Here is a 17,254-nt window from a genome sequence, read left to right on the forward strand (position 1 = left end):
GATTTGGTGATCTGGTCGTAGAAGGCCACCAGGTTCGTCTGACAGGACCTGCCACTAATGAACCCGTGTTGGTTGCCCCTAAGCATAACCTCCCCTGCTAGCCCCTGATGAACATGCACCAGAATAATTCTCTCAGAAAGCTTCTCCAGGATCGAGGTAAGACTACCTGGCCTATAGTTTCCTGGATCCTCCTTCCTCCCTTTTTTGAAAATGGGAACCACATTGGCCCTTTTCCAGTCCTCTGGCACCACACCACAGCACCACAAGGCCTTAGGATTAAATGAAGGATATGAGAATTGTGCAGTTTTTTCAGGAGGAGACAGAGCTACAGAAGGTTACAGCTTTACAAAAGCCATTACAGGCACACACACAGCTTGTTGTCTATTCTGGAATGAAGCAGGAAGTACGGCAGCTACAGGATAAGTCTGATGGGGAGGGAACAAGCCAAGAACATGAAAAACTCCCTCCCTAAGGACTCTCCAATCATCTACTGGCACTTAGAGAGCAGCATTTCTTTGGGCCAAAGGGAGAGTAGTGCTAAGGTTTTAGCTGCTGACGTTACCAGTTCACCAGCTGACCTGCATGGGGAAAAACTGCAGCTGGTAACAAACATGCCTGGTCTAAGGCATCAGACAAAGCCCGTGACTGGACACATACCTTTTTTAGTGCGAGGATTCAAAATGCATAGTTCTCCTCTGGGTACCCAATTTGCTAACGGCTCAGCAAGGATGAGCTCTCTCTCTCAGATTCAGCTGCTTCCACACTGAACTCTGAGTTAAAAGCCTGTTCCAAGGAGCGCTTTTCCCCAAGGAAAGTTTACAGCAGTTATTTTGGGATATCTGAAGCACAAGAACATTCCTGGGATTCTACAACAGGCTTCAGAGTTGGGAAAACAGAATCTCTGCCTGTGCCCATGCTGGGTTGGAAGAAGTCTATTTGTTTCCCCAGCAGGCCAGGTATTTCCCCTGCAGTCTCATCCTTGAGATGAGGATGCATAAGGCACTTGTCAAACAGAATATAAAACTTGTCTGGGGGTCCTCTCATAGAAATGGATCAGATTTTGATTTGATAGATCTGCTTTTTATAATAAGCCCCTAATGTTGCTCTACAGAGATGCATGCTGAATGCTATAGTTTAAGTAAAATGCAGCGGTCCTGACACTTAGCTTCAGCAAACACCACCAAACTCTTGGGACATTTTCTGCTGTGCCGACAGCCTTTCAGGTCTCACAAGCTGAGCAAAGCCAGACTAGGTCAACTTGGACTGGAAATTTCCAGGAGAGACCAAGGTGCTACAGAAAACTGTGTTGGCAATGCAGTCCTGGACTGCCTTGTCCCAGCCTGGTGCCAACAGATGCTGTACAGCTGAGGTCCCATCTTTGGGCTGAGATGTAAAACCAATGGCTCAGGCCTAGCCTGGCCAACTGTTTTCATCTGGGGTCATGGTCTTCACCCAAGAAATTTAGCCTACAGGGGTAAGACAGGACAACACACGCAGTTGTCACTGGTAGGTACAGTGGTCTGACTGGCAGGCTGCTGACTCTCCCTGGCTCCTTCCCACTGTCAGTAAGTGTGTGTGTTTTGAGGCAGGTACACATGAGCAGTAGCAGAGAGGAGATCAATTAGGTGATAGTCCTTGGGCTGAGCAGTGGCATGGACTGACACAACCTGTCCCAGTTTAATGCTGGCAGTGATGATTTTAGAAGAATGAGAGCTCACTGATTCATTTCCATCTCTCTCCTGATTGCCACTGTCTAATTCTCGTTCTCTTTCTGGCTTGATGTTCCCCAGTCTCTGAGGGAAAGGGAGATAGGAAGTGTTATGCCATCATGTTATTATGGACATCAATTAGAAGAGAGATGGAGAGGAGGAAAAGGAACACTGGTCGGTGTCTTGGAAGGTGGGGAGAAGGGGATTCCATGATTGAGGATGGGAGGGAGATCTTAGATAAGAAAAAAGAAAGAGAACTTCATGGTCATGGTGAGAGAATAGAAAAAGGAGGCATCTTGGGCAAGGAGGGAAGAAGCAGACAGACTAGATTCTGGAAGAACATAAAGAAAGGTCTGTTTTACTGAGAAAGTACTCTGGATGCTACACCCTTTTGAAAAATGTAACGGCAGCCTCAAATTCACCTGGTCAATTATTAGATGCCCACAGAATCAGTACAGCAACTTGGTTTAGAATTGAACCGAAAGTAGGGCAAGGCCTGTGTTTTATTCTCTAAAGTATTCATCAGCATTAGAATCAGAAGCTAAACTATTTCTCTGTCAGGCACTTAGAAACCCATTTCCCCCTAATTATTAGCATTCTAAAAAATATGTTATCAGCCTCAGTATCCGGATGCTGGTATTGACAACTCCATAGTCCATTATAAAATTCCAGCTCCAAATCTGAGTTCAACACCCAAAGCCTGCGCATGTTGGTAACTGTTCCAGAATTACAATTCTGAAACACTTAATCAGATAAGTACCCCTTAATCAAACAACCAATACCTAGCAACACACGACTGAAGGAGACAACCTGGGTAATGATGTCCAGTCCCCTAAGGTCACAGATATCATATAAGAGAGAAGTTTAGTTCAAAAGGATCCACAAGGACATCCACTGCAGCCTGCACACCACAGCCACAAAGTACCCCCTAATACATTTAGGCTGGTTAGTACAAAAACCCCTAGAGCCTCATACATTCATTGACATTAGGGGCTGGAAAGGACCTCACAAGATCACTAAGCCCCCCCCCCCTGCCATAGGTAGGAAGTCTGCTTGGGTCAAATGACCCCCTGCAAGATAAGCATTCAAACGCCATTTGAATGAGTCCAGAGCAGGTGCTTGCACCACCTCTGTGGAAAGTCTGTTTCAGACACTGGACACTCGGACCATAAAGAAGTTTTTTCTAATGTCCAGTCTAAATCAGCCTTCCAGAAGTTTGTGGCTGTTAGACCTTGTTATCCCTTGGGGAGCCCTGGTGAATAGCTGTTCTCCCAGATCCTGGTGCACCCTCCCTTATGTACTTATAGGCTGCCACCAAGTTACCCCTGAGCCTTCTCTTCTCCAGGCTGAAGAGTCACACCTTCAGTGTGTCACAGGAATGCAGTAGAAGAGACAGGGCTGTCACCCATGCCTTAAGCCTCTGCAGTGGAATGGGATTTATAATGTAAAGGGTCTTGACTTCAGTGCATTACTGAGCAAGCCTCTCTCTACTTTACAGGTGTAGAAGGACGTTTAGGTCATGATTTGCAAGGGACTCACTGTAATGTGTAATGCATGGTGGAAAACTGCTGTAATGTGATTTAGGAAAATCTACCAGCACCATCCAACCATTTCTGAACTAAGCTTGAGCAAAGAATGCACGGAAAGAATTTTCAAAGATTCTTTCAAACAAAAATCCTTCCATACTTTTTGGAACCTCTTTTGTTGAAATGTTTGCAGATAGCAAAACAAAAAGTTTCCTGTAAGTGTTCCTGAGAACATGGTCAGGTGAAGGGTTATGCCAGAAATGTTCATGTGTTCATTTAAAATCTCCCTGGTTTAACTCTTCCTATTTAATAAAATTTCAGTCACTCAGTCCTAGAGCAGAAACACAACCATGCAAGTTGGGTGACCAATCATACACTAAACATAGCGTGCCACTGCATAGCTGGAACAGTTCATTTACAAACAAACTGCACGCTGAAATGTAGTCACATACGGTCATCAAACCATGCTAGAAAATTGGCATAGTCATAACGCCCTGGGAGGAGATAAGATTTCATTTGCTGGACATATTTGTTGCTCTGAATAAATCACAGGCTGACCAGCAGCAATCTAAACCCTAGCAATAAGACTGAACTTTGGTTTGGAAAGATCACCTTTAGTCTTTACTCCGCTCATTTCATGGCTTTCTGAGACTGCTAACAAGAGAGCCACTAAGCAACAACTGCAGGGTATATTGTTTCTGATGTCTACTGAGAATGTGTCTCTAACATCAAAGAATAAAAAACACTTAACTGTGCATTTCTTCAGCAACTTTCTTCTTTTTATGTCAAACTGCCTTATATAAAGTGCATGTCTTACAAATCCTTACAACATTCCTGTGAGGTAATTCAGAAATGCCTAGTAATCATGCCACCCACAAATGAAATATAGTCATATCTAGAGTGGAAAACTATGGTTCTTTAAAAGTGCAAAGTAATACTATACTACTGTTAAGGACAGGAAAGGAAGACTAACATATCTAACTAAAACTGTGGCAGGCACTAATTTTGCAATTACCTTAGGTGGAATCTCCTTGGAACACCTCAGTTAATAACACTTTTATTTCAGCTTTTGAAGCTATTTAAGTTAAACAAGAAAAAGGTATACTTAATCCTGAACAAGAATGTCCACTTAGGGACCTATACAGTGATATACTAGTAGATTTCCCATGCAGGTGAGTCCTTATTTTTACAGAACAGTTGTATGTTCTTTACTGCTGCAGTTTGACGGGTTCCAGGTTTTGCTTGTTCTTTGAAAGACATTGGGCGCATCTACATGTTCATTAATGTGCCATAGTTACTGTGCATTAAATTTAGTACTTGGTTAATGAAGTACTAAATCAATGCACAATAACATGCACTACTGCACAGTACTGCCAGCACAAAAACTTTTAATGATGCTTGCTGGGCAGTACCCTAATACTACTGTGCAGTAGTGTACTAGCAACAGTTTTTGCCCCGCATGCTACTGCACAGTGTTATTAGGCTACTGCACAGTTAGCATCTCTTGTAGATGCTCCCACTGAACAACAAAATGCTCCACATGGGGTTCACTAACATAGGCCTGATCCAGAGAGTAGAGTGCTACCTGGTATATCTGTAACATCACTTCCTACAGCACCTGGGTCTACAGGGATCTCTCTTACCAACTTGCTTCATGTATGAAATCACACAAATGTGCTAGCACTGAATGACACAGCTGTAAGCCTTCAAGGAATCACCAGGTAGGTGTCAATTTACAAGGATTATTCACCTGGGATGGGTTTGAACTGATGCCTAAAACTGTTTTAAAATATATTATCACAGTTTAAGAAAGATGTGTGCAGGCTGGAAAGAGTCCAGCAGAGAGCATCTACAATGATTATAAGTCTGGGAGGCAAGGTTTATGAGGACAGGCTAAAAGAGTGAGGGTTATTTAGCATACAGAAGATAAGGCTGAGGGGGGATGTGATAACAGTCTTCAAATACCTGAAGGATGATTACAGAGAGGACGGAGATGGAGATGGGCTGCAGCAGACGGGATTAGGAACAATGGCCTCTAGCTGCGGTAGGGGAAATTTAGGTTGGAGATAAGGAGGAATTTTATGACTATGAGGGTGGTCAAGTGTTGAAATAGGCTACCTAGAGAAACTGGAATATCCATTCTTGCAAATTTTCATGAGCAACTTTGACAGACACTTGGCTGGGATGGTTTAGCCAGGGATGATCCTACTTTGAACAGGGGGCTGGACTACAGAACCTCTCCCTTTCAATCTACCTTTTCTATGATCTGATGAAATAATGGAAAAAGCACATAAATTAATTATTCTCCTCTCATGGGCTGGTTATGTTAACAACAGGTAGCCAGCTCCTGGATTGGAAGTAATACAAAATAGTCTTTCTTTTTTCTTTTTTTTGAAAAACAGGCTATGAGCAAAAAAAGACAACAATAACAAACCCAACAATAAAGTCTTTTTTTCTTAAGCAAACTCATCTAAAACTGAGGGGCCAAAAAATAATGAGCTAACTTATTTCCATCATCATATGGGAAAATATACAGGCAATAACCATCTACACAACAAGAAGATTTAAAAAAAATGCCAGACACTGTAAAGAGTTGGTGTTTCCCCCTCGCCCTTCTGATACATAAGGAAAATATAAGGAACTCTGGGATTTAGGGCTGCTTTTATTTTTGTGACTAGTAAAACCCTTTGCAGCCTGTTCCTTAACCATCTTATTTTAATGAGTTGCAGCAATGCTGCTTCTGTGATCGCTGTGAAAGGGTGCAATCATGTCTGGAGACAGAGAGAAAGCCTGAATGCTTGAGATGCTCAACGAGGCAGTGATGTGGAATGGATCTCAAGTACAGCAGCATGACAGGAGTCCAGTGGTTGTACAGCTGGGAACTACTGAAGAGAGACGGGCATCTTTAATCACTGCCCTGTCAAAGCCTCTACAAAGAATGAGATCCAGCACTGGAAATGAAGGACTTGTGAAACATTTATATGTGCAGCAGGACATTTCCAATTAGACTCAATTAGTACGTGGATCTGCTGGGAGCAATTTCTCCTTAATTCATTCCCCCTCACCCCTAGCACAAAGAGGTGCAGTATCCGTAAAGCAGGCTACACTGTGGAATCAGGTTTCAGCTTTGGCATGAAGAGTAATTAGAGAAAGGTAAGGTAGGATCAGCATCTGTGTTCGCTATCGCAACACAAAGGCTTTTTGGGGAGCTGCTGAATATTCTCAATCCAACGCAGGGGAATGAATGTGGTTTCTCAACTGTGTGGCATGAGGACTGGTGCTGAAAACAAATCTCTCAGGACTGATAAGAGTACGAGGCTGGGCTCCAGATCCACATGGGAAGAATAGGATTAGACCATGGGAGCCACAACCACTGGGCACTCTTATACTACTTATAACCAGGGACCTACCACATTCATGATCTTGCAGATTCTGCGAAATCTGGCATTGCCCGCAAAATCTAGACAATGCCTGCATAATTCAGAATCCACAAAATCCTCAGGAGAAAAAAAAAACCACCTTAAAAAACTTACTGAGAGCTGCTGCAACTCACCAGGGGCAGGGGGCAAAGCTGGGGATGATGGGGGCTGCTCGCAAGATGGCTGCTTGCCATGTGGCCTCACCCCTCTCCAATCCACAGTGAGGAGTGGGGACAAATGACAGGCACCCCTCAGTGGTGAGGGGCAGGGCCACAGGAGCCCCTGGGCCAATCATAGGCATGGGAGGGGCCTACCACGCTTCACCCATTATGTGGCAGCCTGGGCCCATGTTCTGCCCATGAAATTGGGGTGGGGCAGCCCCCGCAAATTAGGTAGTAACAATAACGATTCAAATGCAGAAAACTGCCTCCAATTTTAACCCTGGATGCAGGAGTGTTTTGCTGCATTTGAAATCTTTTCAGCTCATTCACACACATCACACAATGTACCAGGTGTCCTTTTGAAATATTCCCCTTTGGAAAGGGCTCCAGACATTAGTGTGTCCACACCTCCCAGACACCTTTGCACTCATCAATCCATCCCTCATCTGTGGGAACTGACTCCTCAGTAAAGCACCCAAGACAGCCATCCGTATGGTTCAGAATTATTGGCTTGCCTTGAAATAAGAGAACATATTTACTACACTGCACGGCCACAGTAAACGTGGTAAGTCTGTGTTTCAAATATTCTCCCTTCTTACCAGCTAAATGGGGCCAGAATGGCTGCATCTGAATCATACAAGATAGTCTCTTGAGTAACAGGCTTTGGAGCAATGCTCTGATGGGACATGCCCTTAGATTCAAGGCAGTCAATGAGATTTGTAATTACAGCATTTTATAATATTATTTGTGCAGGCAGGTAAGAATATGGAAAAGGAAAAGTGAAATAAAACAGGGATCTGCATCCCCCTAGAGTACCTACTCTTAATGCAAATAAAATGCTGGACCATGGTGGCAGACAAAGATACATTTAAACTTACCTGTTCAAGAGTCCAGTTAAAGTTTTGTAACTGGTGAATTAAAATACTGTACTTATCCAAATCTAAGACAACTTCAAATTTAAGATGACCCTCCAATGGCTAGATTCTATATATGGAAAATGTATATATTTGTTGTAATTTTCCACATATATTATAAAAAATATTATCTAATTATCAGTGTGTCATCTTAAATTCGTGGAATTTAAGATGACACACTGCTTTCTCTGCCCCGTTCTTAGAGCAGAGAAAGCAGCAACAGTGGAGCAGGCAGCTGAGGGGGGGGCAGGTGGCCCCCTGGACCTCTGTTCATCCCTCTACTTTCCCCTGCAGCCTGTCCCACCCCCTCCACCTATGCCTCCTGTACTGGGCTCCTGCAGCCTGTGCCTTGGCACCTGTTCCCCTCCCCCACCCACAGCCTTGCTCCCTGCCTGCTTCCCTGCCCTCTTCCCCTCCACTCTATATAGCCTCTGTCCTATCCTCCCGGCTCTCCATAGCCTCTGCCCCCTTCCTCACCTATCCTTGGAGCTTCTACACCCTTTCCCTACCCCTTATGGTCAAGCACATCTCCAGTATCGCCCCCAGCTGCATTCCCTCCTGGGGCACAGAGCACAGTGAAACTCCATCCCATGCCTGGCCCATAAGAAGCAGTGGCAGCTCTGGCTGGGCAAGGGCCATGCTTTTACGTGCTCTGTGCCTGGGACAGAATGGAGCTGAAGCCATAGCTGACAGTAAGGAAGGGGAAGGGGGCAGAGGCTATAGGGCTCTGGGCTGGAGTCAGAACTGCAGCAGCTACCTGCTCCTCCCCTTCCACATCATAGTTGAATCCAAGACTAGGGGCTTTCCCCCTCCATGCTGAATGAGGAAATAAACCATATCTTGGATCCGATTAAATATGGTAGCATGGAAAATACTCAAGAGGAAGGCTTTAACCAGATGCTTTTTTGCTTTAAGGGCAATAAATCCTAACTTTGCTGTAAAGGTAAATGACTGATGGACTTCAATAGCTACACAGGGCCAGATCCTGCTAGGCCTAAGTGATACTTAGGTGCCTGAAAAACTGTTAAACAGGCAAGTTATCTCCTTCCTCCTTGTTGCTTTTTGTGACTTAGACTTAAGGCTAAAATGAAGGCACATTATAAACAAAATGTGTTTTCAGGGAATCAATCAAGGTAAAATAGGACCTCACTTAGATCCCTAAGAGATGGAATAGGAATTTACTTATGGGATTTAGCCAGTAGCTCTCCAAGTGCCTGATCCAAAGCACCCTAAAGCCAGTGAGAACTTCCACTGAATTGAATGGAGGAAATATTCCAATTTTACTCTGATGCAACTGACATCAGAATCCACCCCTGTTATTTTATCTCCTCCCTCCTGATTGCCTGCCTTCCCCTGAAGACTGAGGCAAAGCCCTGCTGCCCTCCTGCCTGGCCACCCCGATAGTTTTGTATAAAGTATTTTATTTTATAGCTTATACACACATGCAGGAAAAAACAACAATTGCTTTTATTGTGCGGCTGAGGAATTTGTATTCTAGTCCTTTGTGCTGAGATGTCAAGTGGACGAAGTATGGCCCAAAGGACAGCTCAGATGTTGAGAAAACTGTCACCTCCTTTTGTTACAGCAAGTTTCAAAATGACTATGGGAGGAGCGAGATAAAAAAAATTCCATCCTTTTGCTCCTAAACCCAAATGAATTTCAAGCTGATGCTTTTTTTCCTAGGGTAATAAAAAAACAACACTTGACTGCACATCAGAGTTAAGCTTCCCTGCCCTGCTACAATGATGCTGTATTCAGGCTCACTGCAAGAGAACAGTCATACTTCGGTTTGCTAAAGCTTGTGTCTAGGCCTGAACCAGTTTAGAGAGTCTCAGTTTAAAAATTGTTTAGATTAAAATTAAAATCTAAGGTGCTAGTGTCTCTGCAAATCACGTTTAGTGAAGAAATTTAGGGCAAAATCCTTGTCCTACCAACTTCATTAGCAGCAGGATGTCAACCCTAAGTCTCTGATGACCTCTCCTCCATCACTTTTGTTTTGGTTGCGTTAACTTCTCCTAAAATAGGTTTCTCACAACAGATGACCACTGGTAACATTGAATATTCATAGAGAAAAATGACTGTACAGTACAGGTGGGCTCAGTGAAGCAATGTACTCTGATTACCTTTTCACAGAGGTAACTATGCAAGAGGCCACCACATGAAAACTGAAGATTTGGCAACTAGCGTAACTTTTTTCCCTGCCCCTTTCTCTAGATAGAGGCAAATAAATGAGTGATAAAAATAAGGATATATGGGATTTAGCTACCACTTCTCAAAGGGTTTGACTTAAAGGTCACTGAAATCTACTGGAGTCCTTCCACTGACTTCTACAGGCCTTTGAACAGACCCAGGGGATCACCGATCAACCACAGACCTAGATCCTGTAGGCCCTTTTCTGTCCTTGAGTGACCACACACAACACTTGCTAAACTCATGAGGGAGATCTTTAGCTGTCAACATGGCTATGACCCACACAAACTCTGTAGGATATCTAATGCCAAAGTGTGCACTGATCTGGGCCCTATCCCCTGATATTTATGATATATACTTTTTACTACATTATAGTGCGCAAGGTAGGAAGGTGATGTATAGTAAAAAATATATATATCAACACTTTTTTGATCTAGAAGTTTTCTGTGAACAGGGAGTTGAGGCACCCTCATGTCAGAGCTGTAGCATACCCCACGGTGCAAGATGACTGGGGTTTTTTTTTGTGTGTTTAAACGATTCTCCCTCTCTTGGAAAACCGAGGAGTTAAAAATAGTCACTTGGGGCAGTTTACCTAATGCTTTGTATTCCTTCCTAGTTACTTTAGTATCAATGTAAAATAGTTTGATATTACCTCTACAGATAAGGAACAATCCCATATTATTTTGCTGGGTGTTTTCTAAGAAGTGGATGCACAATCAAACATGTGGAGCACAGTGGATCTGGGCCCCAATTAATGTGTACACCTTGGCAGCTTTGTTCTCAGGCATCTTGGTGGCTTTTATCTAACCTGTGTTTGTGTAAGATTAAGACACACGGCTAGATCTCCAGCTAGATCTCCAGATGTGCAAGCTGGCATCATCAGCATTGCAAAGGAGCGTGACTGTGTTATGTTAGGTGACAGTCTGGCCTGTCACCAAAATTTGATGCTTTCAGAATATACTTCCAGTTGCATCATTTAAGTATTTAAAATCTCAGAATCTCTCTCTCTCAAAAAAAAAGACAAGAAATTAGACTGATCTCATAACCAGGTAATGTATGAAAAAATAAAAATCAAAGGACTCAATTTCATTTGGGAAATATCAGATCAGGTAAAAACAGGTCAAATAACTAGACGTCTTCATCATCCTTAACTACAGTCAAATGATGCTTCTTGCCATAAAACCCCCTTTTGTGCACCCTCTGGAAAAAGTGCCCAGGGCGAGCAAACTTCCATATTGCTCCACTGAAGCCAAAAGACCTATGTCAATCGTCCCACTGGGCAGCATTACAAAGCAGAGGTCCTCTTAAAAGACCTGTCCCTTTACCCTACTACAGTCAGTGATGAAATTCCCTTTGGGATCAGATCTGAAGCACCTAAGAATCCTACACCTGAAGCAAGCTCCATGTGAGCAGATCCTTCTACCTGCACAGTGCTCCATTGAAGTCAGTGGGCTTCAGTGTGAGCATAGAAACCCACAACGCTAGAAGTCACTGCAGCATTAGGGCCTAATGCAGTAGTGTTCAACAGAGTATAAATGGAGCCAGCCTTAGCCCTTGAGGGAGGAATAGTTTAGCTCACCTCAGTTAGCACTTATTTCTGCTTCTACCTATTTTATTTTACTGTTCTAAGGATCTGGCCAGGCAGAAAAGTGAAATCCTACATTCTCCTCCCTTCCTTCCTGGGTAGTTCGGACAGGAATTCTTGGAAGTTTCTTGCACAGACATCTATTTAACATTGTGCGATTCAATGACGCACAGAAGCAGGACAAAGCTGAGAACAGATTTTCCTCAGGATCTGGCTTTGTTTTCAGCCATAACCAATCCCAAATAGAACAGAAGCAGCACCAAGGGAAAAGCAGTGAAACAATGCATTGTCGAGAATGATCTTGTCCTTGGGGGAAGGTTTAGGAGTAGACCATTCTGATAAGGCTTTGCCAACTCCGATTTCTATGCTTTTTCAGGTTGTAGAACTGAAGTAGGATTGTTCAGGACCCGCTGAAGCAAAAGACATCACAGTAGTCCAGTATGCCTATAGCTGCTCAGGATTTGCCTTGACACAACAGGCCCCAGTCCTGAAGATCTACTGGTCTTAGCCTGCATGAGGCCCACCTGTCCTGGATTTCTGGATGCCACAGGAAAGGTGGCTCCTCATTTCAAATGCCAACTTCTTGTGCAGTGGCTGCAAGGGGCAACTGACTTCCAAGAGTGGAGGAAATTATCTTGTCTCTACTCTTGTATGTCAATTTAAGTTAATAAAGCACCTTCAGATGTGTCAGTTCAGGATCCCCACTAAGTGAATCAATCAATTTTTAAGAATTCATCACCTATCATTTAATTATTTTTTTTAACCGTTTCACATGCTTGCAATTAAAAATTGCTTCTTTCCCATATTTGCTTTCCTTTCTCACTTCTGGATGCCAGCTGGATGTTGAACGATTCCTTGGAACAATTTAGTTGCATTATTATTATTATTATTATTATTTCAGAACAGAAGGGATAACAAGTATTTTTTGGGGGAAGAAGATAAACCACTAACTGTTTTGTAGCTGTCTTTGCATCCCAGCATCTCACATTCTGGCCTTATGAACATTGGCAGTGTCCCTTTTCTCTGTTTTGGGGTGTAAGACTTGCTGTTAAAAGAATCCTTGTGGTGTCATTACCATGTCTAATGAGAATAACAATAGCATGTTACACTGTGACCCATGCAGAAGGTTGGTTTGCTATAAAGCCAGTTTTGTCTCACTTTCTGTGAGGGGATTACGTTAAGTAACATTATCTGTGCTCCGGGAAAGTTACTCTCTTCACTGTATCCCTTCCCTGATTTAACTCACTGAATGCCAAATCCCTTCTTACTAAGAGGAGCTGCAGAGGTATCCGCAGCTGTGCCAGTCTTCCATGCCACCGAACAATACTCAGGGGAAGTTCCCTCCCCAGTGGTGAAGGGCTGCTATTAAATCTTTCCCAAACAGTTCATGGAGAAATAAGTACAGTACAAATACTCCCACCAGACGCAGTTGAAGCTATTGCTAAAGGGAAAGTAGTTTTAGATAGAATCCAAAAAAGCTCTGAGCCTGAGCTGTGGTACAGCTGTACATTGCTGTGCTCCATAGTAGGTACTCATGTATTTTCCTCCAAGGTTTGGGACTGCCCGGTCACCAGGACTGGACTCCAAATGGCTTCAGCAGCCCCAGTGCCCTTCTCCGCAGGCAACTGCAGGCACCTGTCCCCAACTTCCACTCTGCTATGTTCTGCCTACTCTCGTCTGTGCTCAGATCCATCCCCAGCACAGCACAAAAACAGCATGCCTCTTGCAATTTCCCAGCCATTAAATACAAATAACTCCCACTAGGAACAGCTATTGCTGTTACTCAGGGGAAAGCAGAATCTAGAGAAAACTGAAGGATTAGATTCATGGCTATGCCTGTTAGTTTCCGCTACTTTGCTTAAGCAGGTGGAGCTCCACCTGTGTTGCTGACACTGGCCAGGATGTGCCTCTTAACTTAGTGGGAAAGTCTACTGTAAATCCTCACCTGTTGTAATATAGCTAAACTATGGAAAAATAGATACCCTACCCTACCCATCCTAGGCATTCAGATCCATGGAGACTGAGGCTGTAGAAGTAATAGATGACCATTTCCTGACTTGAAAGCTGAGCTCCCCCTCAGGATAAGCAAACTAATCCTGTGACTCCTATTGCTGAAGGCCTAGTCATCTTAACCCACATATCTTCCACACACTTCCCCCCCCCCAACTAGTCTGGTTCATCTACTCTGGTGCTGGCAGGGGCTCTAGAAAAAAGGATTTTTAAAGTTTTTTTGAACATTCCTCAAATACTTCCATTTTCCATGTAAAAAATTCTCTCTTTCTCCAAGATGCACTAACATTCCTGGCACTTTCTGTCCCAGCCTAAAGTTTTCTCATTAAGGAAGAGCTAACAATTTAATTTCATCACTTTACACCTGCATTTCCTGCTCAAGTCTTCCATTTTTCAGAAACTGTCCCCTGAAACAGATTTCAATTCAGAATAAGTGAATTTTGTCCTGGTTTTAATAGATTCACAAGGGAGATAAATCACGACAAAAATGTGGCACCACAAAGCAAAAGCAGATGGATGTCAATGCCTATATTTGTGGCCACAACAAACGGTAATAATAATTTGCACTGCTTTTTTTGTGGCTGATGTCTATTTACTTTATGGTGGGAGAGTGCCTGCCCTCTCCACCCACCCTGGACAGGCACTCCTGGGGTTTGAAGAATTCCTGGGCAGGCCTGAGCCCCTTGAGCCCCAGGAATGCCTTCTTGGATTACTCCTCTTACAGAGATTTGGCCCTGGGAATCTCTGGGCCGCATCTCTGTAGGCAGGAAACTCTGGCTTACCCTTCTTAGAGACGCACCCTGGTGATTCCTGGGGACACGTCTCTGTAAGTGGGGAGCACATCACTTGTTGTTCCACCACTGATGATGCAGGACAACAAGCGAGAATGTCTTTCACTCAGTGAAGCCGATCAGCTGTGCTGGGATGCATCCTGGCATAGCTGACCTGCTTCTTTTGGTGACATCTATTTATAGTCTCAGAGATGCTCATGTAAATACACTTGGCTGTGTTGGCATTTGTAGAAAACAAACAGGGCTGCCCTACAGATACTGGCAATTTGAATTTATGAATATAATTTTTTTCCATAAATATCTGCGCAACCATTACTATTCATAGAAAACATGTCTTGAGTTTCAAGATATTTCTGATTTGAGCGATCTCTTGGTATTCCAGGTCCACCAGTATGGAAATCTGAAGGGTGGGGCTGTGCTCCCTCCCAGAGTCCAGGCCTGGTGATCTCCAAGGCACCATGCAGGGCTGTTCATTGAATCCTGTCTTTGATTAATTTATCTATTTACTTTTATTGCCTTCATGGACGGGCTTATCAAACCAACAGTAAATCTAATGCTTTATTAACTCAGATCTCTGGATATCTCAAGCAGCTTTGCCTTTAATGCTTGCAAGGATGGGAAGGACCTATCCCTCCCACTGAAATCATCTGAGTATTGATGCTTGCTCCTACTACAGAAGCAGGTCCACAATAAGTGTAATTAACATTTATGAAATATATAAATGCTATGGAATAAAATACATAAATGGGTTCTTGGTCATATATATACAGACAGAAAATCCTTGTTAGGATACCAGATTTTGATGCTTGTTAACCATGCATTGTTTATAACTCTGGGGATTCTTTATTACAATCCTGGTTTATTTTGATTTAGTAAGGTCCATTAATCCCAAGTACCCACACTGTGCTGTCTCCTGCCCTGCACTGTCTGCCAACTTTGTATATTGCTACTGTCATTTCTGTATTTAGGCAAAGTTCAGGAATGGTAAGATTTTCATTTGTATCTAGAGGCAAGAAAATCCCGAGTTTCTGTTAAAATGCACATTTAAACTCTGTGTCCAATCCTTTTCAACATTAGCAGCTTTAGGAAATACTGCACTGGGGAAATCTTTATAAGTAAGGGAGAGCCTGATCTTTCTTTCTTTCTTTCGTTAAATCACAAACCTTGGAAATAGTCAAAACCTGTTTAAAATACTATTCATATTCCCAACCTTTGCTACTGATTACATTCGGTCTGCCTGTCATGTTATTCCTGGAAATGCTGAACAAGTGCTATGTTTCAGCAACAAAGTGCCTTTTTAATGCTGGTTCATGTCACGTTAGATGGAGGTATTAGAGTATACAGGGTAGAAGATGAGCTTGACAGGTTTGCAGAGTTAAGATCTTGGTAGGGCATGTAGAGTTATTCCTGAAGCAGGGTTAGATGGAGACCAAAGGGACAGGTTATGCCACAAAAATATGGATCAAGTGAAGATACCAATGAACAGCTCACACCCCACTAATTATGACCCACAATCACAGCAATCTTGAACACTGAAAACACAAATTCCTGTCCTACTGCTTCACTGGCAAAGCTCCCCTGACTCCTCTGAATTTTCTTCTACTCCATTCACTTTCTTCTAGTCAGCTATCAGCCACACCTACTGTCCCCCCCTTTCCTTTTACCATTCACCCAGGAACACAGATAAATAGGCATTTGCAGGATTTTATTTTGCACCACAGAAGGGCTCCTTTCGATGGAAAGTATCATTTGGGACTGTCTGCATTACTCCTTTACTACTCATCAGATGCTGCAGCTTTCATTTGGCTGGGATACATGTAGATTCACCTCCTTCCAAGGTACGCATGAGTAGTATCCAGAAAAAGATACTCAACAGAATTACAAGATTCTCTCCTCCTATCCAAGAAGTCCATAATCAAAACTGGTCCTCAGGTAGGCTGTGCTGACTTTGTTAAACTTGGTATGTGATAAAGTTGGTATGTGATACATACTTTTGATTCACACTTCTCTCTCACTGTAGCTCCTGAGAAGATGATGTTTTTGGAGATATGATGTCTTATCACAACCACTCAAGTAGCTTGTGTGTTTTTAAACATGGAAAACACAAGTCCACCATTGTCACATCAGTATCCCTCTAGCTAAAATGTCCTTTGTAAGTGACTAAAAAGATATTACTGAGTTCTCAAGAGGCCCAACTCTTTTGAATTTCACACCGTTCTTGTTTACATTGTTTTCAGTACCTATTCCCCACCAGGTATGATAGGGGACACACGCTGGGATGTTAACATTTGACACTAATATTCAGCAAAAATTATACAATGCCAAGGAGCAGCAGCTCTGCACCTTTTCTTCTTTTAGATTATATAGATTTTTATTTAGGCACTCAGTAATCTTAATCTTGTACGTGTCCCATACACTAACTGATCACTGTGCATTTTGCCTCGGGCCTTTAGGAACTCATGTCATGCCATCTTAGGGGATCATCCTTTTTGCCAGTGCAATTGTTTAAGGTTTGCAGGGAAAACACAGGCCACAATGGTACTGATTTGCCTCCATGGGCAGACCTAGAATTTCATAGAGGGGTGCTACCCCCTGGCTCCAAGCCCCACAGGAACAAGGTGGGCAGACCATATCACAGGAACAGCAGCAGAGGATTTGAAGCTCCTCAAGTAGATAAAAATCTTCCCTCCCTCTCCCTTTCCCTCCATGCTCAGCAGCATGTTCCTTCCCCACCCCACCTACCCTGGCTGCTGCTGTCCCCAATTGACTCAAGGATGGGAGGTGGAGTCCACATTGCAGGTGAAGAAATGGGGTGGTTCCTTTCCCCTGCACCTGCTCCTGGGCTAGCAGGAAACACCAGGGGGACTGGGCAGGGAGGGGGAAGCTACCCACGCTGCAGCTGCTGTCCCTTGCTGAGCCCATCTTTGCAAGGAGCCTGGCTGGAGTAGG

General features: G+C 43.4%; 1 protein-coding gene and 1 long non-coding RNA gene across 2 annotated transcripts in view; one reads left to right on the top strand and one right to left on the bottom strand.

Moving 5' to 3' along the window:
• Positions 1 to 2,214, top strand: part of LOC109296762 — a 16,831-nt gene extending 14,617 nt beyond the window's left edge. Inside the window, exon 3 of the long non-coding RNA XR_002097046.1 lies at positions 2,204 to 2,214. This is a non-coding gene — a long non-coding RNA (uncharacterized LOC109296762). The remainder of the gene's footprint in view (positions 1 to 2,203) is intronic.
• The window catches only part of TTC7A (tetratricopeptide repeat domain 7A), a 280,715-nt gene that overhangs the window by 12,437 nt on the left and 251,024 nt on the right, over positions 1 to 17,254 (bottom strand). The window lies entirely within an intron of this gene.

Source organism: Gavialis gangeticus, unplaced genomic scaffold, assembly GCF_001723915.1.
Source record: "Gavialis gangeticus isolate Ggan-Ray unplaced genomic scaffold, GavGan_comp1, whole genome shotgun sequence".
NCBI lineage: Eukaryota > Metazoa > Chordata > Crocodylia > Gavialidae > Gavialis > Gavialis gangeticus.